The 25,373-nt window shown below is 40.7% G+C and overlaps 2 long non-coding RNA genes across 3 annotated transcripts in view; one reads left to right on the top strand and one right to left on the bottom strand.

The window, feature by feature from the left end:
* LOC134482752 (uncharacterized) overlaps nt 1–25,373 on the bottom strand; it is a 48,652-nt gene that overhangs the window by 2,857 nt on the left and 20,422 nt on the right. For both annotated transcript variants that reach the window (XR_010059271.1, XR_010059272.1), the window contains exons 3-4: nt 4,470–4,560; nt 534–636 (exon numbers count right to left, since the gene is read on the bottom strand). This is a non-coding gene — a long non-coding RNA (uncharacterized LOC134482752). The remainder of the gene's footprint in view (nt 1–533; nt 637–4,469; nt 4,561–25,373) is intronic.
* LOC134482753 (uncharacterized) overlaps nt 25,101–25,373 on the top strand; it is a 62,288-nt gene continuing 62,015 nt past the window's right edge. Inside the window, exon 1 of the long non-coding RNA XR_010059273.1 lies at nt 25,101–25,373. This exon is cut by the window's right edge and continues 77 nt beyond it. This is a non-coding gene — a long non-coding RNA (uncharacterized LOC134482753).

Here is a 25,373-nt window from a genome sequence, read left to right as displayed (position 1 = left end):
TAAGGATCACCATGGGAATGATGGTTCCCTCTGCTTTAACCTTGATTTTCATTCATACTCAATGAGCAGCATTGGGTATCTCATTGGATGAGGAATATCAAGTTTTCAAGTTTCAAGTTTCATAGCATATAAATGTGAATATATATATATATATAATATGTGTGCATGCTTTTATAAGAAGAGCTAAAACAAGGTTTTAAAATCACAGTGATATAAGCAATCAATGTTGGTATGTAAGAACAAGTGTGAAGATAATAAAAATGATCTTAAAAGACAAGGAGACTGATAAATAATAACATAAATAAGGCCACATTGATTTATTTTATAAGAGACAAAGAAACAAAAAATTTCAAAGTATATATAGGAGGGAGAGGAGGAGAAAGGAGACGCAGAGAAGCAGAAAGCTGGTGTCCATGCCTCTTGTGCAGGCCATTTCTGTGCACACAGCCCTTTTTCTGACCATTGTTACACTAAGCCAGATTCATGTTCAGTCATTTCAGTTTATCAGAGAATGTTCAAGTGCTGACACTTACGCCTTCACATTCCACAAGTTAGGCTGGCCGTTCTGATAGAGAATCTTCAGATACCTTCTTCAAGGGTCACAGGAAAAAAATCTGTTTACACAGGGGTGTGTTTCTGTTGAAGTAAAAAAAGGCAATGTAACTACATGAGTTACTTAAGATTCCGGGGTATATTTTCAACACTCAAATTCAACATTTCACTTGCTTTAATTAAGGGGAAAGCTAAATAGACATCAGAAGGAAAACAACAGACAATCTTGGACTCAGAGAAAGAGTTCAAGCACAGGAATATCCTTCTCCATTCACCGGAACTCATTCAGGGCTTGTTTTTATTTTATTTTTTGATTAAGGAAACTCCACAATCATATGAAAAACTCAATAAGAACCTTTTTATAATAGAGAGCTCTCAGATTCGTGGCTATGCTAAAAGCAACTAAATAGCACAACGATGGCTGAGGCAGGCATATTCTATTGAAATATAAGAGGAAAAATGTCTGACTCAGCAATGACTGATGCAAAGAGGAATGCTTGAGAAACACAATGATGTAGATAATGTCCTTCTATCTTGCTTTACAGCCTCCTGATTGAAATTCTGAACAATCTGAACATTTCACTTGTTCAAAACACGAATCCTCTTATAGAATAGGCAGAACAGGAACAATTGGGGGAACATTTATTTCACTTTTGTTATTTATTTATGTATTTATTTATTTATTTATCTATCTACCTATATATTTATCAACCTACCCACCCATCCATCCATCCATCCACCTGTTGGTCTGTCTATCTGCAAAAAAAAAAAACCAAAAAACAAAAAAACAAAAAACAAAAAAACAAAAAACAAAACAAAACAAAACAAAACACCAATCTCACTATGCATCTCTGGCTGGCCTGAAACTTGCTCTACAGATCTGGTTGACTTCCAGCTCAAGGTGTCTGTCACCAAACCCAACTCTCCCATTTCTTTGACTCTATTAATCAAGCAAAGATTCTATGACATGGGAAGAACAATAACTTCAGAAAAGCAAACTAATGTGGGGAAATGGCACAACACTTGCTAAAAAAGCCCGAGCACTAGAGTTAGGGTCCTCAAAACCCAGGGAAAAGCCTGATGAGTGTGGTAGCCCATGTGCAATACCAGTCCTTTGAAGACAGAGACAGAGGATCCCCAGAACTGTGTAGCTAAACTAGTTGATATGAGCCAGTTCTAGATTTAGTTAGAGGACCTTCTCCAGTGAGTAAGGCGAAAGCAGTTGGGAAGGAAACATAATGCTATCCTTGGAACTTTTGTTCATCTACACATGTGAAAATACACGCACACACACATGCACATCTGTCTATCCATCTATCTATCTATCTATCTATCTATCTATCTATCTATCTATCTATCTATCTATCTATCTATCTACATATATATCTATAGGGTTCACAAGTAAGACAGCCATGAAAATAAAATAAACCAGAAAGAAACATTGCCTCCTTAAGATTGCAAAAAACTCCTTAGTGGTCACTTCAGATCATATTATTTCCCCTGCCAAAAATCTTTGTTTTGATCTTATATTACCTATATGTCTAGATTTATCTTCAGGAGCTGGAAATTGTTAACACCACAGTTTTAATATAATTGCAAATGGAAAACTTTCTATTAAGTTTTAATTAAGCAAATGTGTCACCAACATGCATTGTTGGAACAAGGAATATCAGTCAGAAAGTGTGGAGTGCTCAATGCATTTGAGCACTGGTCTGCTGTTGTAGACCCATCTTGATGATTCACAGTGTCTATCCATGACTACAAGGTAAGGTTTCATATTTAATCCGCATGTCCAAGTTGTTACACAAGTCTGACAGATCATAGAAATGTTTTCATGGAAGACCTGACTCAAACGCACAGATAAGAGCACAGGGCAGGCAGAGAAAGCAGAAGTGGTACTGGATTGTCTGTGGTGCAGAGCGCACAGCTCCCACTAGCTTTCTTTAACACAACTTTGACATTCAGTGTTAGCAGACGTTAGCCAGTTTCTGGCTGAATGCCCAAGTCAAGGGCAAGCAGTCACTTTCCCAAAGTGATATGGGTCCCTCAAGACCATTGGATGTACAGGGAACCATTGATCACAAAATAAAGTATTATAACCCAGCTTTTTTTTTTTTAATGAAAGGCCTTCTCTAGTCGAGAGGAGAGTCCACACTCATGAAAACAGGACCAAAAATAGATGGGGCTACTTCAAACAATCCCGAAAGATTTAGTGTGTTTCTGACTAAGGGAAAGACAAAGGTCATTTATTCTCCTTGCCATAAACACCAGAAGGGATTCACATTATTTTTGGCAAAGGGAAGGGAACACAGCCACTGCCTCACCATCTTCCAAGCCCTGCACATTAAAAGGTCATTCTGACAAAATCTGGGTGCCTCCAAGTGCTATTAATTTATGATAATTTCTACTGGTGATGCTTTTTAAATTTTTTCTAACATCCCTCTTTAGTAATTATGGAAATGTTTTTAAAATCTTATATTAGAATGAGAACAAGCCTTTTAGAGCATCTTTTGGCACAGTACGATGGTATTCATTCTAATTTATTACTGGTGTGTATTCTCATCTTATTTGCATCCATATTTAATAATGCGGGACAGGGCAGAAGTTCTATTGGGGCAGGGTAGACATGGTGGTATAGTGTTCAAGCAGTGGGTAAGTGCCCCCAGATCCATCCTCAGGATCTAAAACAAACAATTCATAATATTGCCGGTGAGTCTGCTCGTTTTCCTCCTCCTCCGGGATTTCCTTTTGTTCTAATGTGTTTTACTTATTTTTTTTAATTATTATTTATTTTTTGACACAGCTTCTGCCTATAAAGCCTAGCAGGGTCCTGTAAATTGCTATGTAGCTGTGGCTAGCCTTGAACTCATGACCAATCTTCTTGAATGTTGGTATTATAAGCATGCACCACCCTGATATCTTTTAATAAAATAAATTTCAGCAACATTTATTGACTCCTTACTATGGGCCCAACACTGGAAAGTCACAACCAGGGCTTATAATTTACCTAGCTTGGAAGGAATCCTGCAAACCTAGGGCTACACAAGTAATTATCTATGGAATCTGAAGTCCTTCATATCGGAATGGAGCATATATGTGGACCAAGACCACCTACTCTGGATTTTCTCAGTGCTCTAGCTTCAGGATAAATCTGCAAATGGCAATGAGCCGGAATAGGAAAGGGTATTATGCATTACTTCCCATAATTTCCGTGTACCAAGAGTTCTACAAGAGTTCAATGAAAGGTGAAAGGGATTTTTGTTCCATTAAAAATTAAGAGGATTTAAAGTGATGTTAATCTGACTGTAAGTGGTTTGGATAATTTGGTTTCCTAAAACAACACAGAATTTAGCAAGTAGAGTTTCTCAGCTTTTTGTTGAACAAGGAAGAAAGTTGGTGGGGGTGAGTGCATTGCAGGAAATCAGAAGATGCTCTCCAAATGATATTGTGACACAAAAAATCTTCAAAAATGCCATTGAGTTCACTCTGTGTTGCCCTTCTACTGGTCTACATGGGCCCTCCCTTAAGAGTGCTTTGTCTACTCAATGAGACTTTGTTGAAAAACAAACAAACGAACAAACAAAAACCAAAACCAACCAATTATTATTTTACGAGTGGTTTTTAATTGGAGATAGCTTCTTGTTTAGGGATGGGAGCTTATGTCACTTCCTTTCTCAGTACTGGGACCGTATCTAGATTAGACACGTGCAGACTTTGTTCATGCTGCTGTAACTTCTGTGGCTTCATATGTGCACCGGTTCTGTATATCTAGAAGGTCTATTTCCAAGTTGTTTTCTATCCCCACTGGCTCTTAGCATCTTTCTGCCTCTTTGTCCACATATTTCCCTGGGCCCCAAGGGGGAGGATTTAATGAAGACATCTCATTCAGGAATGAGTGTTCCAAGGTCTCTCATTACCTGCACATTCAGTTCATTTGTGGGTCTCTGTATTATTCATCGTCTCCTGTAGGATGAAGTTTCTATGATGCTGGCTGAACAAAACATGGATCTATGGATAGAGCAGAATATTGTCAAGAGTCATTTTGTCATTAGGTTTACTTACCTAAACAATATATTTGGTGTGTACCTAGCTTCATCAGTCCTGAGCTCTTGGCTACCTGAACATAGTATGGGTTCCATCTCAAGGAGTGAGCCTCTAATTGAATCAGATACATGTTGGTTACTCCTATGACTTTTGTGCTATTATTACACCAGCATGTCATGTAAACAAGTCAGCACTATAGATCAAAGGGTTTGTAGCTGGGTTAGTGTTTAGCTTTCTCCTATGATAACATGCAAAGTTCCTTAGAGTACCATGAAAATCTGTCTGGAGGAGTCTGCTGCCTTAGTTAGGTAGCAGCCCCACTTTTTTATGTTCAGTGAGATATGTAGATGCTGTCTTCAGCAATAAGGCAGGAGCATCAGTTTGTGGAGAGCATCTAATAACCTTGACAACAGCCTGAGTTGGGGGGCCTCTTTGACCGATAACTCAATGAAACATAATGCATTCCTATGGGAGGTAGGTTTCACTTGATATCGAAAGAGGTCTAGTTGAGGCTTTGTGTTTTCTGTTATTTGGTGACTCCATTTAGATTTCTTTCATATATGTATATATCTTAAGAAGTCTCTACTATAGTAGGTTTCTATATGGTCTCTCAAATGGCCCTCTGTCTCCCCTCCCCACCATCATTCCTGAATTCTCTCCCTTCCCTGTCCCTTCCCTCCCCTTCTACCATTCCAGTCCCGCATACCCAACTTTCCATAACTATGTATTCTATTTCCCTCACCTTAGTAATTCCTTTCCTTCTCCCTAGTCTCTTACGCAAAGCACAAGCTTTGTGGTTATATGAATAATAGTGTTCGTATTAAAGGCTTAAAAACTAACATTATCATATAAGAAAGCATATAAAATTGCTCCCATCTAAAGGAAATACAGAGACAGAAAAATGGAGCAGAGGCTGAAGGAAAGGCCTTCCAGAGATCATCCCATCTAGGGATCCATCCCATCTGGAGACACCAAACCCCGACACTATTGCTGATGCCAAGAAGTGCTTGCTGATAGGAGCCTGGTATAGCTGTCCCCTGAGAGGCTCTGCCAGAACCTGACTAATACAGATGCAGATATTCATAGGCAATGATAGAACGAGCCCAGGGACCCCAATGGAAGAGTTTGGGGAAGGAATGAGGGAGCTTGCAACCCCATAGGAAGAATAACAATATCAACTAACCAGACCTTCAGAGCTCCCAGGGACTAAACCTCCAACCAAAGAGTACACATGGAGGGACCCATGGCTGGAGCTGCATATGTAGCATAGGATTGCCTTATCAGACATCAATGGGAGGGGAGGTCTTGCTCCTTTGGAGGCTTGATGCCCTAACATAAGAGAATTCTAGAGTGGTGAGGCAAGAGTGGATGAGTGGGAGGAAGAGTACCCTCTTAGAGGGAAAGGGGAAGGTGGATGGGATGGGGACATGCAAAGGGGAGACCAGGAAGGAGGACAACATTTGAAATATAAATAAATAAATAAATAAATAAATAAATAAATAAAATAACCAATTTAAAAATATATACCATATTTGTCTTTCTGAGTCTGTGTTACCTTACTCAGGATGATTTTTTTCTAGGTCTGTCCATTTATCTGTTAATTTCATGATTTGGTTTTTTTAACTGCTAAATATACTGTGTAAATATACCACATTATCTATCTGTTGGTGGACATGTAGGCTATAATTTCTGCTTATCATGAAGAAAGCAGCAATGACCACGGGCAAGCAAGTGTCTCTGTAATATGTTATCAGTCCTTTGGGTGTATGCCCAAGAGTGATACAAGCTAGATCTTGAGGTAGGCTAATCCCTAGCTTCCTGATTTTCATAGCGACTTTACAAGTTTGTAGTCCCATTGGCAATGAATGAGTGTTCCTCTTAGCACACATTCTCACCAGTGTGAGCTGTCCTTTTTTTATTGATCGTGTTCACTCTGACAGGTGCAAGACAAAATCTCAAAGCTGATTTACATTTCCCCGATGAACATTTTTTTCAATGTTTCTCAGCCATGTGGGTGCTCTCTGGTTCTACACCCCATATTTTATTGGGTCATTTGTTTACTTGATGTCAAGTTTTATTTTAGTTCTTTATATATTTTAGATATTAGCCCGTTAGCAGACATGTGGCTGGTAAAGATCTTTTACCATTCTACAGCCTGCCAATTTGTCCAAATGAGAGTGACCATTGTTATAGAGAAGGGTTTTATTTTTATGGCATCCCTCTTACTTATTGAAGTTTTATGCATATTCCACTGGTATCCTGTTCAGAAATTCTTTTCCTGCAAGAATGAGTTCAAGACTATTCCCACTTTCTGTTCTGTCAGATTCAATGTACCTAGCCATATGTTGAGGTCCTTGGTCCACTTAGAGTTGAGTTTTGAGCACAATGATAAGTATAGATCTATTTATATTCTTCTATGTGCAGCCATTCATTCTGACCAGCAAGATTTGTTGAAGATTCTATCTTCTTGGCCAGTGTGTACATCTTTGTCAAAAATCAGGTTTCTATAGGTATGTGGATTTACGTTTGTATCTTCAATTTAATCCCTGCTTCTGGGAACTTATAGACTTTCAATTTTTTATAGAAATGGCTAAGTATTCAGCAGCAATTATTAATCTCACATTATATGCTAAGAATTTATTTTCTGTTTTGCGTAGGGTCTTCCTCCATGGCCCAGGCTAGCCTCCAATTTGTTTATAACCATTTACCCTAGCATGCTTAATGTTTTCTTGTGTAAAAACAGTTAACTTTGTTAGGAAAATCTTCATGAAGTTTATGCGCATATGTATATATATTCCAATAAACTACTTAATGTTATAACTATTAAAAGAGCTTGCCCCCATTTCACTTGGAACCAGCCCATGTACCAGCAGTAGAGCACATTAATTGAAATCTTTTAAGAATAAATGAATAGCAATTATCACCAGGCATGTTGATACATTTCTGTAAGTCTAGTACACAGGAGTCTAAGCCAGGGAGCTCTTGAATTAGGCTATATAGTGAGTTCAAGAGCAGAATGGATTACAAAGCAATGAACACACACACACACACATACACACACATGCACACATGCACACACACAGACAGACACACAGACATATACACATACACGCATACACACACATATACACACATACACACATGCACACACAGACACACACATGCACACACAGACATATACACATACACACGCATACACACACATGTACACACAGACACACAGACACACACACACACATACACACATATACTCACATACACACACATATACACACACAAACATACACACACACACTCACACACACACAAATTTAAAAGAGAAAGGGAAAAAAGCCAAGAGAGAGCAGGTAAGTGGCTGTAGATCTATAAATAAATAAATAAATAAATAAATAAATAAATAAATAAATAAATAAATAAATGAATGAATGAATGAATGAATGAAGGCAGGCAGGCAGGCAGGCAGGCTCTTCATAAAGAGTGGGCTCAAATAGAAACGTGGTGCATAAAAAATCTGAAGACAACTCTACAAACAAGTCCTGTGGTTATTGAATTAATTAATCTGTCACTAGGCCATTTAGACCTTGCATTTTATTGAGTCAGACTAACAGAGAACAAATACTTGTCAGCATTCTTGACTTGACTTATGGTCATATGATTGGTCATAAAGAAAACAAAGAAGGAGAAAATGGGGGAGCGTTTTATTGTCTCTTTCATGGGAAAACACTGGAAATTAAAAGCAAACGACCCACACAACCTTGAGTTCTTTGTCTGCACAGTCTCAGAAAACTTAGCCACCTTCTAGGTGTTAGCACTTGCCATGTTGATTCCCCTCAGGAAGCCCTGGATTCCTCATTATTAATGGGGTTAATCCTCCCTTCACAGGCTACTGTGAGGATTATTTGATCTCTGGGAAGGGTTTCTCCTTGGACGATCAATGACTGATAGCTATTTTAATCATTATAGGGCTTCATTTCAGGGACATGTTTACATTCTAACAAATAACCATCAAGGAAAATGACACCAGCGGCTCACATCTGGCAAGGGCCATGTTTCTACTGACTAAACATCTTTAGGAATGTCAGATAAAACAGTCCTTCCAGACAGAACACCACAAAGGTTATTGGTCAAATTTTTGATGCATCAATGAAAAAGACCCTGAGTTCTTTCCAGTGGAAATGTTAGTTAGAAAAATAGTATTGGTGTTGCATATCTATAACCCTGGCACTTGAAATTAGGACAAGGAAATGCGTGCTTTTAAGGCCAATCTGGGCTGCATAGAGAATCTCAGACCAGAATGGGCTAGGTAATCACACCTAGACTCAAAAAGTTACCTTCCAATACATTCTCATTTAGCCCCACAGAGAAGAAAAAATTAACAGCAGCAGCAGCAGTAGCAGCAGCAGCAACAACAACAAAAACATAGGTAAGATGGCTCAGTGGATTAAGGTGTTTCCTACCTCACCTGACAAACTGAGTTCAATCTCTGGGAGCCAGATGGTAAAAGGAAAGAATTAAGTATCAAAAGTTATCTTCCAATTTCTACACATGAGCATGCACACGTACATATATACACACATACATAATACATACTAACAAACAAATGAAGGCAAAAAAGGTAGAAGATAAATATTTAAACTATATAATCAAATATGTTTATGTTTTCTAGAACCTTATAGTAAAAATAACCCCCTTATTTAGGCATAAAGTAAGGTGTGTGTCTTCAACGCCTCTGAGACCAGATGACCTATGAGTAATGAGAATGTTCGATAGAAGTACAGTTTCTGTGGCCACAATCACTGCTATTGTTTCTACCCTCTAGATGTAGCAAACAGAGGTCTTATGTGTAATTGGGCTCTGCTCTGTTTGATGACCAAATACTACAAAAATGAAAACTCACTTATAAAGAATAAGGCATACAGCACAAGGAGGGCTAGGTCTAGAGAGATACAGCACAAGGAAGGCTAGGTCTAGAGAGATACAGCACAAGGAAGGCTAGGTCTAGAGAGATAAAGCACAAGGAAGACTAGGTCTAGAGAGATACAGCACAAGGAAGTCTAGGTCTAGAGAGATGTCTCCATGAGAGCACTCACTGTGAAAACATCCAGACATGAGCTCAGCCCCCACCACCCTTGAAAGGAGCTGATGTGGCTGCAGGAGCCTATAACCCTGGTGCTATGGGAGGTGATAGGGGATCTGGGGGTTCCCTGGAGTTGCTGGTAGACAGCGTAGCTCCATGATCACTTAGGGACTTCATCTCAAAGAAGAGGATGGAAAAAGATAGAACAGGATACCTAAGGATCTTTAACCTCCCCAAGCCAATGTATTCACATACAGATGTGCACATATGCTATATACAATCATATTTTAACTCACATATACATATACAGTGTCGTATAAATTATGTATCTGCCATCCTCACTTACTTCAAGTACTGGGTAATTGGAAAAATATTTTGCCTTTAGCGACCATTTAAGTTTCAGTGATTTAAAATATTCATGAGCAGACCACGGACAAAGGAGTTGCCCTCTATTACATGATCAGGCTGACTCTTGTGATCTCAATTGGAGGCTCATTAGAGACCTTCACCGCATCTTGCTTTTCCTTCCTTCTTTCAACAGAAAGCCCCACTTGGCATATTCCTGTCATCAGGCATCACTCCTTCATACATAATGACAGGTACTTCATTAAGTCATGCCCCTACTAGGGAGCATTGTTTGCAGCATCATTAGAGGTGGAAATTATACCTCATATATTTGCCTACTTTATAGCTATAAACTGCATTACAAATCTGCAAGGTGAGGGGTACTTGCTGCTTGGTCCTCAATCCACAGTATTCAAGATCTTGAAAATGACCTGTATCTGGCAAACAAACCCTTGCTGGAGGACAGGCAGGATCAAGATCAGCACTGGCCAACTGGCAATTCATGTCAGGCAGTTTTGCAAATGCAGCCAGTCCCATGACAGTCGATAACTATTTTGCAATATGTGAATTCTAGAAACAATCTCCATTTGTAGACTTGGTGCTACTGGCTTGGAAATGATATTCAGTCACAGTCTCGATGAGCTTCCCAGTCTAGTATAAGATGTCCAAAGTTTATGCAAGAAATGGTCTCGCTTGCTTGGGAAGCAAAGCTCAACCTGTTCTAGTAGTCTCACAGAGACCCAATATCTATGAAGAAATCTCAAAGCCAATATGGGTTATATTTAGATAGCTCTATGCCACTTAGAATTCTTTGTGCTTTGTAATTCATTTAATTCTAGTGAGAAATCATATGTAAAACAGACAAACATACTGACAGCCCTTGGAAAAGTGAGAGTGTTTTAGTGAAGTGAGTAACTAAGACTTCCAGGGGAAAGGCTCAGTGCCTCGCTAGTCAGAATTGGGAAGAAAGGAAGGTCACCTTCTAGGAGTTTCTCTAGAAGGCTGATATACAGAGAAATCTTTAAGAATCGGATGAGCTTCCTGAATGTGGAAATCAGACTAAATGTAGGTTATCTAAAGTTAAAAAAATCAATCTGTCACAGGAAGGAGAAGGTACTTAACCTTATGGGTTGTGACCATGGAGAGTTACAGGCTAAGGCCACATATACTCCAGGAAATACTATTCTAAGTTCATGTTTTTTCCCTGCCCCATATATTAGATAAATTACTTCTCTTTGTCCATTATGTTTTTCTTGTCTTTCAATTTTAGACAGACTTTGTCTTGGCAACTTGTCACATAAAATCAGGACGGGGAAAAACTAGGATAAAATATTTGTGCTGATAAAAAGCCTTCTACTTAACTGAATCGATGGGACACTGTGATGAGCTTTGCGCGATCACATCTTGATCCTCACACACTCAAGCAAAGTAAGAATGATTTTTAGAAAGTAATTTTTTATTATTTTTAATTATGTGCAAGTACGTACACGTGAGGCCATGTGCCTGGTGAAATATGGATTTCACTAGGAATCCAGGATCTAGCCTGGAGCTAGAGTTATAGACACCTGATGGGTTTGGTCAGAATCCAACTTGTATCCTCTGGGGGTTTTCTGGAGGAGCAGTGTATGTTCTTAACTACTGAGCCATCTTCTCCCATTCAAAGTAAAGGTCACTTAAAGCGCTCCAGACTTTTGTTTCGAAAGCTGTGTGACCTTAGAGAAGTCAACTTTTTTGGGCTCCAGTTTTCAAGCTGAAATGCTGTTACTCATCCTAGGGGTGTTATGTGGTCACATGATCAAAGGCCTACTTCCCAGGTCCAGGGTGTGCTAATAAAGCTTTATCATGTAATAAACTATCTTAGATTTTTTTAAAAAAAGATTTATTTATTGATTATGTATACTGCGTTCTGCCAGCATGTCTGTCTTCATTCTAGACAAGGGCACCAGATCTCATTATAGGTGGTTATAAGCCACGGTATGGTTGCTGGATTTGAACTCAGGACCTCTGGAAGAACAGCTAGTGCTCTTAACCTCTGAGCCATTTCTGCAGTCCCAGACCATCTTAGCTTTAGAAACCAGGGCACAGAAATGATGTGTAAAGCTTTGTATAGTAAAAGGAAATGGACTAGGATATTTTTCTCCCCACCTCGGGAGCCCTCACAGGCCATTTCTGTTACATCTTTCCCATAAAAGCAGAGACAGAGAGGACTCCCAAAGAATGCTTTAGGGAAGAGCTCATGAAATCCAAACACTGAGTATTCCTAACCATGGCTGGGAATCCTTCTAAAACACCACCTTCTCATGGACATTCTGGAAATTCTTCTCCTAGCCTCGGCTTCTCGGGATGCCACTCAACAGAAGAGCCATGTGTTTACAGATGGTGCTGTGATGAGTAGAGGAATGTTAGCAGGGCAGTCACATGATGCTGCCTAAGTCAAAGCTCCAGAAATCTTCAAGGACAAAAAATTTCAGAGCTGAGTCATCTTGCTCATCAGGAGGAAGCATTATCTCCAGTAAATGCCATGCCATGGGCAGGAGTCAAATGGATGGCTTGTGGTAGTGACAAGAGTTTTGAGTCTGAACCTTCCATCAGAGATAGAAATTCTGGGACCTGATATTGAAGGATGGGAACAAAGGCAGCATGTGTCTCCTCTCCTAGTTATTTGTGAATCTTCTGTCTAGATGTTTAAAAGCCAGAATTCTGGCAGCTCAGCCCTCTTGCCAGTGAGTTATCAATAAGCTATGGAAGCAGACTATTGACCAATCAGGAAGGCCTTGGCACAGTCTAGAGATAAAGATGAGAAATGAAACAAAGTCTGTTGCTAACTGCATTCATTCATTCATTCATTCATTCACTCACTCACTCACTCATGTATTTCTTGAAGAATATAAAGCTATTGCTGAGAAATAGGAAAGTCCAATCCCCCAGATTCTTTTCTGATCATATCTTGAAACAAGTACAATTCAATGGCCTTGTTTCCTTAGTTCATCAAGCAGGTAAAACAAGCGTCCTGAAGCCAAGGAAAATATCGCACCAGAAATTTGCTGCTTACATCTCCATAGACTCGGAACTCTCTGCTGAGGGCTGCTCATTGCTTGTAAAAGGAATCGACCTCGGAGTTCTGTCGTCGCACGGCAGAAATGAGAAATGTCATTCCTTCAGGTCCTTTTATAAAGACCTTTATCCCATGCTGAAGGCTCTACAGCTTCGTACTGTTGTCCTGGAGGATTAAGTTTCAGCATGAATTTAAGAGGCAATGTAAACACTGAAACCATAAGGCTCATGTCCCTTTCTCCGAAATTCCTTTTCAAGGACTCAGATCTCGCTCATTCTTTTGAGCTGGCCAAATAGGGAAGTAGAAGTACCACTGAGCGCTGACCGAAGTGCCAAGTCCTCGGAGTTCTTATCTCCTGTATCCACCAACAATCCTTCAAGGTTAGCACTCTCATTTAGTATTTTATATGTGAGGAATCTCGGGGAAATGAAGAAATTTATTGCGGTTTGAGTAGTCCCAGAGCGAATGAAGAGATGGGTCTGTTTGATTTCACATTTACTATATTTCAGCAGGCCCTAGAGACACCTCTGAGTTTTGTCTCCCCGCTCATCATCCATCCATTAAGGCCTGTATGATTATGGCTGCATAACTGTTACTCTTCTTGTCATTGTGGTCAAACACCAGAGAAGAATCATCCTAAGGAAGGAATGTTCTGTTCTGACTCAAAATTCAAGGGATGCAACCTGTCATGGTGGGGAAGGCATACTGTAGGAATCAGTGGTCACATATTCATATCCTCATGGGCTACGAGGCATCAAGAAGAGGCTGGAACCAGGACCAGGCTGCCCGCCTGCAATCCATTTGGTAGCAATTATAGATCTGTATGAGTTTCAGTTTTATAAATAAGAACCATTTACATAACTGCTACTTTTCTTCTCACAGAGTTGTTAATGACAACAACAACAACAACTATTTTTAAAGAGGGCAGGGCCAGAGAGATGGCTCAGCAGTTAAGAGCATTGGCTGTTTATCTAGAGGACCTGAGTTCTATTTCCAACACCCATATGGCAGGCAGCTCACAACTGTCTGTAGCTCCAATTCTAAGGGATCCCACATCCTTTTTTGGTTTCTGTAGGTCCCAGGTACACAAACGTATTAAGCAAAACGTTCATATACATTAAAAGAAAGTAATGAGTCCAGGAGACAACAGCTCAGTGAGGAAAGCTTTGATCATCCCAGTCTGACAAACTGAACTCAGACCCATAGGCCCCATATAAAAACTGAATACTTCTGTTATCCCAGTACTTCTACAAAGAGATGGGAAGATCAGACAGGAGAATCTTGGAAGCTTATGAGCCACCTAGCATAAGCAGCCACGAACAAGATGCTGGTCCAAAGCTGTCCTTTGATTTACACATGTCTAACTTGCCACATACATGTTACTTACTACTACTACTACTACTACTACTACTACTACTATACCACACACACACACACACACACACACACACACACACAAGGACACACACACACACATGCACATGCATACACATACACATGAACAAGAAACAGCAAAGAATATTGTATACTCAATATTAATAATTATTCATTAAAGGTGTCTTTCATAATATTTATGGATAATCTTTTCCTACATTTCCCAAATATCCGGATAAACATGTTATTTCAACCTATTTATTCAAGTTTTAAGATTTAAAAAAAAGTAGAAGATATTGTACTAAACGAAGCTGGCACAACTTAGAATTTGATCTTCAGCAACATTTTTCTTGGAATTCTCCAGTCCTCTGCAGCCAAGCCTTGTCCCCATAGATCCTTGTCTTCCTCCTAGAAAGGCCATCCATCTCCAACTTCACTGGTCTCTTTAGCCACACAATTCCCTTCTCTTATCTAACAGGAGGTGAATCTCTGTCACTCTTTCACATCAAGGCAAATGTGGAAATTTGTTAATCACATCTAAAGAGCTATTGCGTATTTTCCTATATAAAGAACATGCTTCGGTATGAGCAGCATGCTATCTTGCTAAGGATGTCTGTATAAAGCTCTTAACTTTCACAGTAAGAGCTTCTTCCATTTACTCAAGATTCAGGCTCTTTGGGATTTTTAGCCCTTGCTACACAGTTAGTCATCAATAAATTTCTGTCCTATGGAAAACAAACAAACAAACAAAAAAGAAACAAATCCTAGAAAGCCACCACCTTCCTTCCTTCCTTCTTTCCTCCCTTACTTTCTTCTCCCCTTCCATTTCCCCTTCCCTTTCTTATCCCTCCCCCTCAGACCTTCATCTGTGAACATTTCTCAACTGATTTCTGATTCCCTCTCTAGATCATCAGTTATGTGCATAGCTTTTCCCCAGGAGAACTTGCAAAGTGAGGAAGGACTCAATTTTCCTCCATCCCAAGCCTCTTTCTACAGTGTGTTGAAAGCTTTTAAACAGCAAATAAAATGGTTTGGGTGTGGTATAAATAAGAGGAGAAATAGAAACAGAAATTTAAGAGGCCCCCCTAGGATTGGGCAAATGCACTGTATGAAAATTTCTTTGGAAAGGCAGATTCGGAAGCTGGGGGACAATAGAAATAATCCGAGGAAATTTTTCCAGCTCTGCTTTTCAGACATGCAACTGAGGCTTCTCAGTGACTCTGCACCTTACAAAGCACACTGGAGCCTCCAGCTCCTTTAGTGGTATATGAGTAAGACCTGACAATGTTGCCTTTTGAGGTTCACACTGTTCATTCATGTGTACATCTCAGATCCAAATGAGACAGAATACCAAAGTCTCGGTTTCTTTTAAGTTGCTGTGGTAAAGTACTCTGACAAAAGCAACCTAAGTAAAAAAGACTTATTGAGACTCACAGTTCAAGAGGCATCACAGTGGCAAGAGCCCAAGGAACCTGATACAGGATTCTCAGTCCAGGGGTTGGTACTGCCCACAGTAGGTACCAACTCAGTAGGTCTTCTCATTTTAGTGAACACAATCAAGAAACCCACTTCCCACAAAAGCCTGCCCAGATGATTGTAGATTCTGTCAAGTTGACAACACTCACCATCATGCCCATGTACTACCAATTCACTAAATTTGAGTGAGGGTGGACACAGGCATAACATAGAGTAAAGATAAATGACACATGAAACAGGCAGATGCAGCTTTGCTTGTCAGCTCTGTCTCCTGACAGACAGATGGCTAGACAGTACTCAGGTGCCGCTGAATGGAGATCCAGGTTAGACGGATGAGGTGTAGGTCTGCTTGGAAGTGACCCAGTGAGCAAGGTAGAGAGAACAATTGAGGAGTCAGGGCATAAGACTGTACAGGACACTGGGAGGGCATCCTTGGCTAAGGTCTCAAAGCTATGTTCATGTGACCCTAATGTACATTGCTGCTTATTTGATAGGGGAAATCCATGAAATTACAACCCTCTTGATTCCAAATGTCTTCATATGGGAAGTCTGTAATTCAGAACTCTGAGAAGACTTGTGACTGCTCTCAACCTAACCAACTTCCCATCTCTTCTGCAGACTCAATGGGTTTTCTCCCCACTCTAACTATAGTTTTTACCCTTTCTGAACCCACAGCCACGTCTCCTACCTGCTCAGAGAGCTATTGTAAAGTTTTCCTATAATCTTCTTTTGAACTTTGCAGACGTGCAGGGGATGCCACCATACTTCTTGTAAACCCCAAAGGATTATATCTCCTACAATATAGGTATCTGGCTTCTCCCCCACCAACCCACTCCTTCCTTCTCTCCTTCTCTCCTTCCTTCCTTCCTTCCTTCCTTCCTTCCTTCCTTCCTTTCTTCCTATCTTCCTTCCTTCCTTCCTTTCTTCCTTCCTTCATCCCTTTGTTCCCTTCTCTTCCTCACTTCCCTCTTCCATTTTTCCCCTCCTCCAAATCTTGCCATTTTGCAAACTCTGCTAGGACCTGGCAGAACCACTCAATGAAATATAGGCATTTCCCCAAGGACTTGATGAGATAGCTATTCTTGAAAAACAAAGTCTTCACTTGTCTTATACTCTTTGATCGTTGTTGGTATCAAGGACACACTAGCTTCCCTCCCATATCACCCTGATGTTCCTCATAAACCTAAAACCAAACACTGAGTGATAGCAGATCATTGTTGGATCCTGTTCATCTTTAAAGAAGATGAAAGTTGGGGGGGGGATTAGTTCAGGTCTCCCATCAGATTTCAATGGAGTTTTATTCTACCCCACATACAACTTGAAGTATTCCCAAACCCCTAATCCAGTTTGAAATCAGTATATACACCAAGTCAGAATCCTATCATTTAGGGCAACTTACATTATGGGAACTTAAACATAAGTGTTCCTTTCTGCATGCAGCCTTTGTACTAGCTGCTCTGTAATTTCTACAGCTATTACACTCTGTGAAGGCCACCCCAAATACAGTCTGGCTAAAGCTAATGATCAAAGGCAACAGACACCGAGAGTAGGTACAGAAAGACTAGCACATTCTGAAATTTCAAGATCAGGCTGCCAAGCAGAGCACCCCTGTCTCTTCTAAATGGGGGATGGCCTTTTATCTCTTGGTACTCAGAGTCTGTTCAAACAGGAAGCTTTGAATGCCGAGTTGGGCACACTTCCCGGGAGTCCCACATATCTTCCTCTGGCCACTGGCCAGCAGATGACTTCTCAAGGATGAGGCTGGCTTTGTTTGAAGTGTTCTGTGTATCTTGGCTTCCTGCTCTGGGGCTAGCCACCATGCTTGGAGATCTCATTCCTGTCCATCTGAGATCTCTCTCCTGGAAAGAGTTTTGGCCCAGGAACCAGAGCTCGGAGTTCATTCCTGACCACTTGCCCTCCCTTAATTGTTACTGAAAGTTCTTAGCAGAGAAATGGCTGGATTTCCATATGACAGAAACCACCTGGCATATTACTCTGGCAAAACGCTCCCTTTCAAAACAGAGCATAGCCTCCAGACACGATCATCAAACCCTACACTTGAAAACTAATGAGGTTTCAGGTAAGAGCTGTGTTCCAATTTACTTACTTTACCAAGAAATGATATTTGAAAAAGTACATATGTAAAATGAGAAGTTAAATAGTATTATCTGTTACATAATTAGCATTAAAATATCAAAATAGGACAGAGGTGATGGCTCGGTGGGTAATGTATTACCATCAACCTGAGTTCAATCCCCAATCCCCATATGTAAAAGGAGAGAACTAACTCCCACAGGGTACTTTCTGACTTCCACATATGTATGTACCTTGGGACACACATACAGGTATATATAAAATAAAATGCTCAACTAACCTTAATATACTAACAGATTGCCTTTAATAGCATTTTTAAGAACATTCCTCACATCAGCACTTGAGTGGCCCTCATCTGGAAACTATCCATTTTCTGCATCTGTATCCTGAGGAGGCCCTCATCCTAAAAGGATTCTCCTCAGGCATGAAGAGTTCCTCTCTGCAATCTCAGATCCAACATTTGGTTTTATCAACAAGTAAAATAATCTTTAAAATTCAAACAGCCCGTGGGAGAAAAAAAAATCCAGCAAATATTTACCACGCACAGATGTGATACCTTCCGAAATCTCAGTCGCTCTGAAGAAAACGAGGCTAGGATGGAAGGGTGGAGATAGAGTGAGAAGGTAGGTTTGAAAATGGAACATGGAAACATAGTCCTATTACGCAGTGGTCTTAGATTTCAGTTGGAGCAAATGGGTTATGGACTCACGGTGGATTATAGACTAAGGAATGAAAAAAGGGGAAGCAGAAGCAGAGACTGCAGCCATTTCAAGACAGTGTTTCTCTCTGTCCTGAGAGGTTCCCAGCCCTGCTTGTCTGCCAGCCCTTACCTTCTGTTAGGTAGCCTTAGTGCTATCTCTAATGCATAAAGAACGTATTGTTTGGCAAAGGGGAGTGAGGGGCTGAGCTCCCTGGCTCCCTGAGAGTGAGTGAGCTTTCAGGGCAAATGAAGTCGTGCAGAGCCCTTACAAGGAGAAAGTTTGGTGGGCTCACAAGGGCTGAGGAAGACAGAGCTGTGGTTTTAGAAATCCAACTGGGTATTCAACAGAATGGTTAGACTTGCATTGGATTAAGATGGGAACATGTGGGGGTTTTAAGGAAAGGAGCACCACACTATGATGTAGATTTTTAAAAGATCCTTGCTATTATATTGGCAAACATTTTAAAGAAAGCTGCTCATTGTAAGGAATCGTTGACATTATTAAACCCCTGTACATCTCTTTATATCTGGTATTCTTTGTCTATTCTAAGAATGAATGCTTTAAAAGCACCCACAACTAGGAACAAGTCACATTACATATTATATTTGTATCTCTATACTTGTATTAGTTGACAAATAAAATATTTAGGAGAATTTGTCACCTATCACTTATAAATAAAAACCTGGTTTTCAGTAGTATTAAATTGCCCTGTTAATATATTAAATATATTCATTTATTTGCTTTATCAACTATTTATCAATACATATTTCTATTAAGAATCAAGAACCACGGTGGGTTCATTATTTAGGTCCTTCTATTTTCCTCTGAAAATCTGTAATGGCTCTATGAAAGGCAGCTAGCTATATTGTATAATTTTGGTGGTTCGGTGGCTCAAACTATTTCTAAACTATGATACCTATATGAAATCAGGAAAGATGATGGAATCCAGATTCCCAAGAATGTTGAGATATGATTTCAGATGACAGATAGTCGTCCTTTCTCTTCTGAGTTTGCTATAGTATATTAGGCTAACAGATTTTACGTCAGAATATCACATACAGGGCTGGAGAGATGGCTCAGTGGTTAAGAGCACTGTCTGCTCTTCCAGAGGTCCTGAGTTCAATTTCCAGCAACCACATGGTGGCTCACAACCATCTATAATCAGGTCTGGTGCTCTTTTCTGGCCTGCAGGCACATACACGCAGGCAGAAAACTATATGATATATATATATATATATATATATATATATATAGTGTTTTTTTTTAAAAAGAATATCACATACACAAATCTCCAGGCTTCCTTCTGCTACTTGGAATAAGGGTACTTGCTAAAGGTAAGGAAGGTAAGAAATCTGAAAAAATAGTAAAGTATAACTCACCATATATGACAGTGGGAGAATGAGAGTCCAGTATTCAAGCCAACATGTATGTGTTTGTTTTTCGTTTTTCGTTTTTCGTTTTTCGTTTTCTGGGTTTTATTTTTTGGATGTGTCTTGTAGAGGATGGAATGAAGGGAGAACAAAAGCTACGCAGTGATATCAAGATTGGGAAACTGGTCCAGAGTCATGAAGTATATAAATCATACATCAGTATACACCCAGTGAAGCATACAAAAGCAGGGGCTGAATGAAATGTGTATGAAAGGGTTGGCAAGAAGAGGTTGGTTTAGTAGACAAATTAAAGAGACTATGAGGAGAATAAGGCAGGAGTCAAAGTTGGGAGGAGTACTAAGAGACCCTGTGAAGCAATAGGACATTCACAGGTAGTAGAACTACTAAGAAAGCTGGAAGAAGTCTGCATATTTCCATTCATTCTCTGGCCCTCTGGGCTTCTCTCCTGTGCCCCACCCCCTTACTTGATCTTGTTCCCCCTTTCTCCATCCCCTCCCCTCTGCCACCTATGTTCCTCCCTTCTATCCTCCCCTGATTACTTTGTTCCCCCTTCCAAGTGGGATTGAAGCATTCTTACTTGGGCCTTCCTGCTTGTCAAATTTCTTAAGGTCTGTGGGTTGTATCCTGGGTATTCTGTAGTTTTTGGCTAATATCCACTTACCACTGAGTCCATACCATGCTTGTCTTTTTGGTCTGGGTTACCTCACTCAGGATGATTTTTTCCTATTTCCATCCATTTGCCCAGAGGATCAGGAGAATGAGTGGGAATATGCAGGCTTTGTGGGTGGGGAGTGGGGGGGTCCTTCTAGAAAGTCCGAGAGACCTGGGAGGTGAGACACTCTCAGGACTCAATGGGGTGACCCTAACCAAAGTACCCAACAGTGGGGAGAGGGAATTCAAAGAGTCCACCTCCAGTAGATAGACAGGGCCTCAAGAGGAGGAACCAACCCACAGTCAAAATTTCTGACTCAGAATTGTTCCTGCCTAAAAGAACCGCAGGGTCAAAAAAGAGAAAAGAATGAAGGAAAGGTTGTCCAGTGACCTACCCAACTTGGGATTCATCTCATGGGATGGGGGCACAAAGGCCTGACACTATTACTGATGCTATGGTGTACTTACAGACAGGAGCCTAGCATAGCTGTCTTCTGAGAGGTCCTACCAGTAGCTGACTGAGACTGACACAGATACTTATACTCAACCATTAGACTGAAGTTGGGGACCCCTATGGAGGAATTAAGGGAAGGATTGAAGAAGCTAAAAGGGAGGATGACCCCATAGGAAGACAAGTAGTCTCAAGTAACCCAGAAACCTGGGAGTTGCCAGTAACTGAGCCACCAACAATCATGGGCTGGTCCAAGTTTCCTGGCACATATATAGCAGAGGACTTCCTAGTCTGGCCTCAGTGGAAGAAGATGTGCCTTGAGAGACTTTAGGCCCCAGGAAATGGGGATGCCCAGTGGGGAGGAAGCACCCTCTTAGAGGCAAGAGGAAGGGGGAATAGAATGAGGAACTGTGGGAGGGGGATGGGAACAATGGTTGGAATGTAAATAAATAAAACAATTAAAAAAAAGAAAGATGGAAAGAGGGCAAGTATGTCCCAGAATGCAACATTTGTACATAAGATATAATGGAGCCAACTGGGACAGCAAAGGCAGCTGGACTCTCATGAAAGCTGGAAAAAGAGTTTCACGTCTGAGGCTCTTATCACTTAAATATATTATTTAGGTTTAGAAATCTAAGCAACCATAAATGAATGACTTTTAGTGATGTTCAGTGTTCAATAACAAATTGGATGGAAATTTCTCTATTTTCTGATGTATCCATCTAACATTGTGCATCTCATACCACGGTGGAAGTAAGAATTTGTCCCAATTTGATGAGACCAATCATTTGTGTCAGTGTGACCATGTGTCCAGGAGCCTTCTCTGATTGTCAAGTGGGAACAGTAATGGAACTCAGACATGATTGGTGAGACTGTCATCTATTTCACTATAGATTAAGTGGATGCTAAGGTGACCTGCCTGTTCTATGGCTTTTTCTTCCTACATCTATTTGTCCTTTCTTATGGCACAAGAGGAAATGGCTACAATAATGAGAGATGCCCCCTTCACTACTATTAGTTGATCAGTGCTGGGCTGGGCATTGAGGTTGAAGCCAACAGAAGCTCCAACTACTTTGCATTTGGACTAAAATCAGTTCAGATAGTATTTCTGGTCTAAAAATTCCTGCATGGTCAACCAAAATGTGTTAGAGTTTTAGGAACTCTGAAGATCATTCATAAAAAAGGCACCAGGAAACTCCCCTTCCACTGAATTGTGGGGCTAAGTTTCTTCAATCCATCAGCAAATGCAGTGTGCAAAAGCCAACAGAGATGACTTGTTTCTTTCTGGTATTATCACTTAAGACAGGAACAAGCCTGTCAAAAAGTAATGTCATGACAGACAGGGAGCAGCCCAATTGGTATGGGGACTTACCTACCACGAACACAGCTCTGGGTTCAATCCCAAGCAACAGATAAACAGGTTGTGGTCTGCAATCCTAGTATCTGAGAGACTGAATCAGGAGGATCAGAAGTTCAAGATCCTCCTTAGCTGTGGAGTGAGTTCAAGGCCAGTTTGGGCTACAGGCAATCATACTTTAAAAAGCACTAATGTGGGGGCTGGAGAGGTGGCTCAGCAGTTAAGAGCACCCAACTGCTCTTCCAGAGGTCCTGAGTTCAATTCCCAGCAACCACATGGTGGCTCACAACCATCTGTAAAGAGATCCGATGCCCTCTTCTGGTGTGTCTGAAGACAGCTACAGTGTACTCATATATAATAAATGAATAAAAAAAAAGCACTAATGTGAGTCTATGCATGTCTGTGTATGAGGAGAGGGCAGATTTACTGTGTGGCAGATAGAGACAATGAGGGAGAATACAAAGGTAGGCAAAGAGATGAAGTAAGAAAACAAGGACTAGGGGCTGGGGATTTAGCTCAGTGGTAGAGCGCTTGCCTAGGAAGCGCAAGGCCCTGGGTTCGGTCCCCAGCTCCGAAAAAAAGAACAAAAAAAAAAAAAAGAAAAAGAAAAAGAAAAAGAAAACAAGGACTAAAAAAAATGAGGACATTCTTAAATATTCCAAAATATTCCAGAAGAATGAATAAATCTATTCAAATCCTACTCCCTCCTCAGACCAGAACTTACTTCCAACCTCCTCCTTCTCCTCAACTTGAAGTGCTCAGGGGCTCTTAGGAAGAAACAATGGCTACATCAGGCACTTCCTCGCCAGAAGAAAATCGGAAGAAGTCACTGATGATCTGCAGCTGAGACACAGCCAGTAGAAGCCAGAAAATGGGGGAGGGTGAATGTTCTGAAAAGTGTACCTTATAATTCGAAAAACTTAGTCACCAGACTTGGAGAACAGATAAGGAGAGTGGGAGGAAGTATGGGGAGCAGCAGCAGGGAAGCCTTTAATAAAGCACGAAGTCCTTGAGCATCAATCACTGTGCTTTTGACAGAATCCACCCTCACTAAGCTGTCAGAAAATCAAAGGACAACTTACAGGATTTGGCACATTGGCCCATGTTGCATGGGGAGGCAAATATAATTAACACTCGGTGGAGAGAGGATTTGAGTGCTGGAGACTGTTAGAAGAAAACAAACAGAAAATAAAGACAAAATCAAAACCCACTGGAGAGCATGACTGTAACCATCCTCGTAGAACTCATAAAGATATGGCTCGATTCTTAAACATGACCATTTCTTGTCAAAACAACCTTTTCCACACTCTCAGGCACCTTTATCACTCTAACCCCAGATTTAAGGGAATAAATGCATTATTGAATTGACCCTGTAGGAGAAAGATAAACACAGTAATAAAATGTGAGTCTTTAAGCCACCTACTCAAATGATGTCACTACCATACCGATCATTCAATGCAGGAATCAATGTTGTACCTTTTCATCAAGAGGAAAAAACAAAAAAATGTCTGTGGCCCTAAAAATGTATCAGCAAACCCTTAAAGATCTGTGGACATGAATTTGGGATTTAGAGAGCCCTTTATAAATCTTAGAGCATAAACTCTGTCATGCTGGCATTATGTAGGACAAACTGGTTAGGTGTGAGCAGTAGAAGAGGCAGTCGTACTTGGGCACCCACGGCAAGTGTTGAGGCAGAGGGGGAAGGGAATATGACTGGAACATGTAGACTTGGAGGGAAAGAAAAATGTCAGGCTACACAAGTCTTCATGCTTCTCAAGGACGAAGAAGCAAGAGAAAGAAATATCAGCATAGGCCATTTAAGAGACACAGACTTCGAAGGTTGTGATCACACTGCAATATGTTTCTGTGCACGAACATTGGAATGAAAGTTTATAGGAGGAATATTTAGTCCCACTTCAAATGAGATTTGTAATTAGAAGGCATGAGCCTTGTAAGAACAAAGGTTGGTCCTAGAAACCAAGATTTGTTGCCTGCAAAATGGCAGATGGGGTGAGAGAATGACCGAGATACACAAAGACTCATACCGCAGGGCTAGAATGACCTCAGTGGGCTAAGCCCTTATGCCCCATGCCAAAAGCCCAAGAATGGTGGCTTGTTCTTATTGTCTCAGAACTGGGGGTGCAAAGCTGGTAGAAATCACTGTGGATACTTGGCCAGCTAACTCTAGTTGGGGAGTTCTTGGTTAGTAAGGATCTCTGTCTCCAAACAACAAAATCCAGTGGGTAGATGATATCTGAGGTTGTCCTCTGCCCCTGTATGTGCACACATGCACGCATCACTGTGCAGACTGTGAGATCCAGGTTGCAGGCTGGGGACAAGTGTGCTAGACAAAAAGCCATTGTGGAAATCCATTTCTAGGTGGTACTAGCTCTTAGATGACCTTCAGTTTTAAAAGAGGAAAAAGAGGAAGTCACAGACGATGTTTTCAGCAGTAATTTCAAGTAATTGCTATATTCTCTCCAAACAGAAGTAATATGGCTTTCTGCAAGAAAAGGGGTCACTTACAGCTGTCCTTCCTCCAAGGGCTACATGCACAGCGCCCCCTGACTGCAGATTGCCACTTGCCCCTCCCCACGTTGTTGGCCCACTCAAAGACACAGAAGAACTATAACACAAAAGCCGTGTTCCTCTGGTGTTCACCACAACTGAGTCAGCCTGCGATTAAAGAACAGCACATTTCTATGGTTGTCACAGAGGCTGGATTCTTCTGCTGGCACGAAGTATTCTAAAAGAGAATGGAAAATTACCCATTTACTTCAAAGAGCCATGCTGATTTCCTCGAAA

The sequence above is a fragment of the Rattus norvegicus genome, chromosome 17, assembly GCF_036323735.1.
Source record: "Rattus norvegicus strain BN/NHsdMcwi chromosome 17, GRCr8, whole genome shotgun sequence".
In the NCBI taxonomy this organism is placed as follows: Eukaryota; Metazoa; Chordata; class Mammalia; order Rodentia; family Muridae; genus Rattus; species Rattus norvegicus.
The sequence above is the reverse complement of the archived record's forward strand: the minus strand, read 5'-3'. Positions and strand labels throughout refer to the sequence as shown.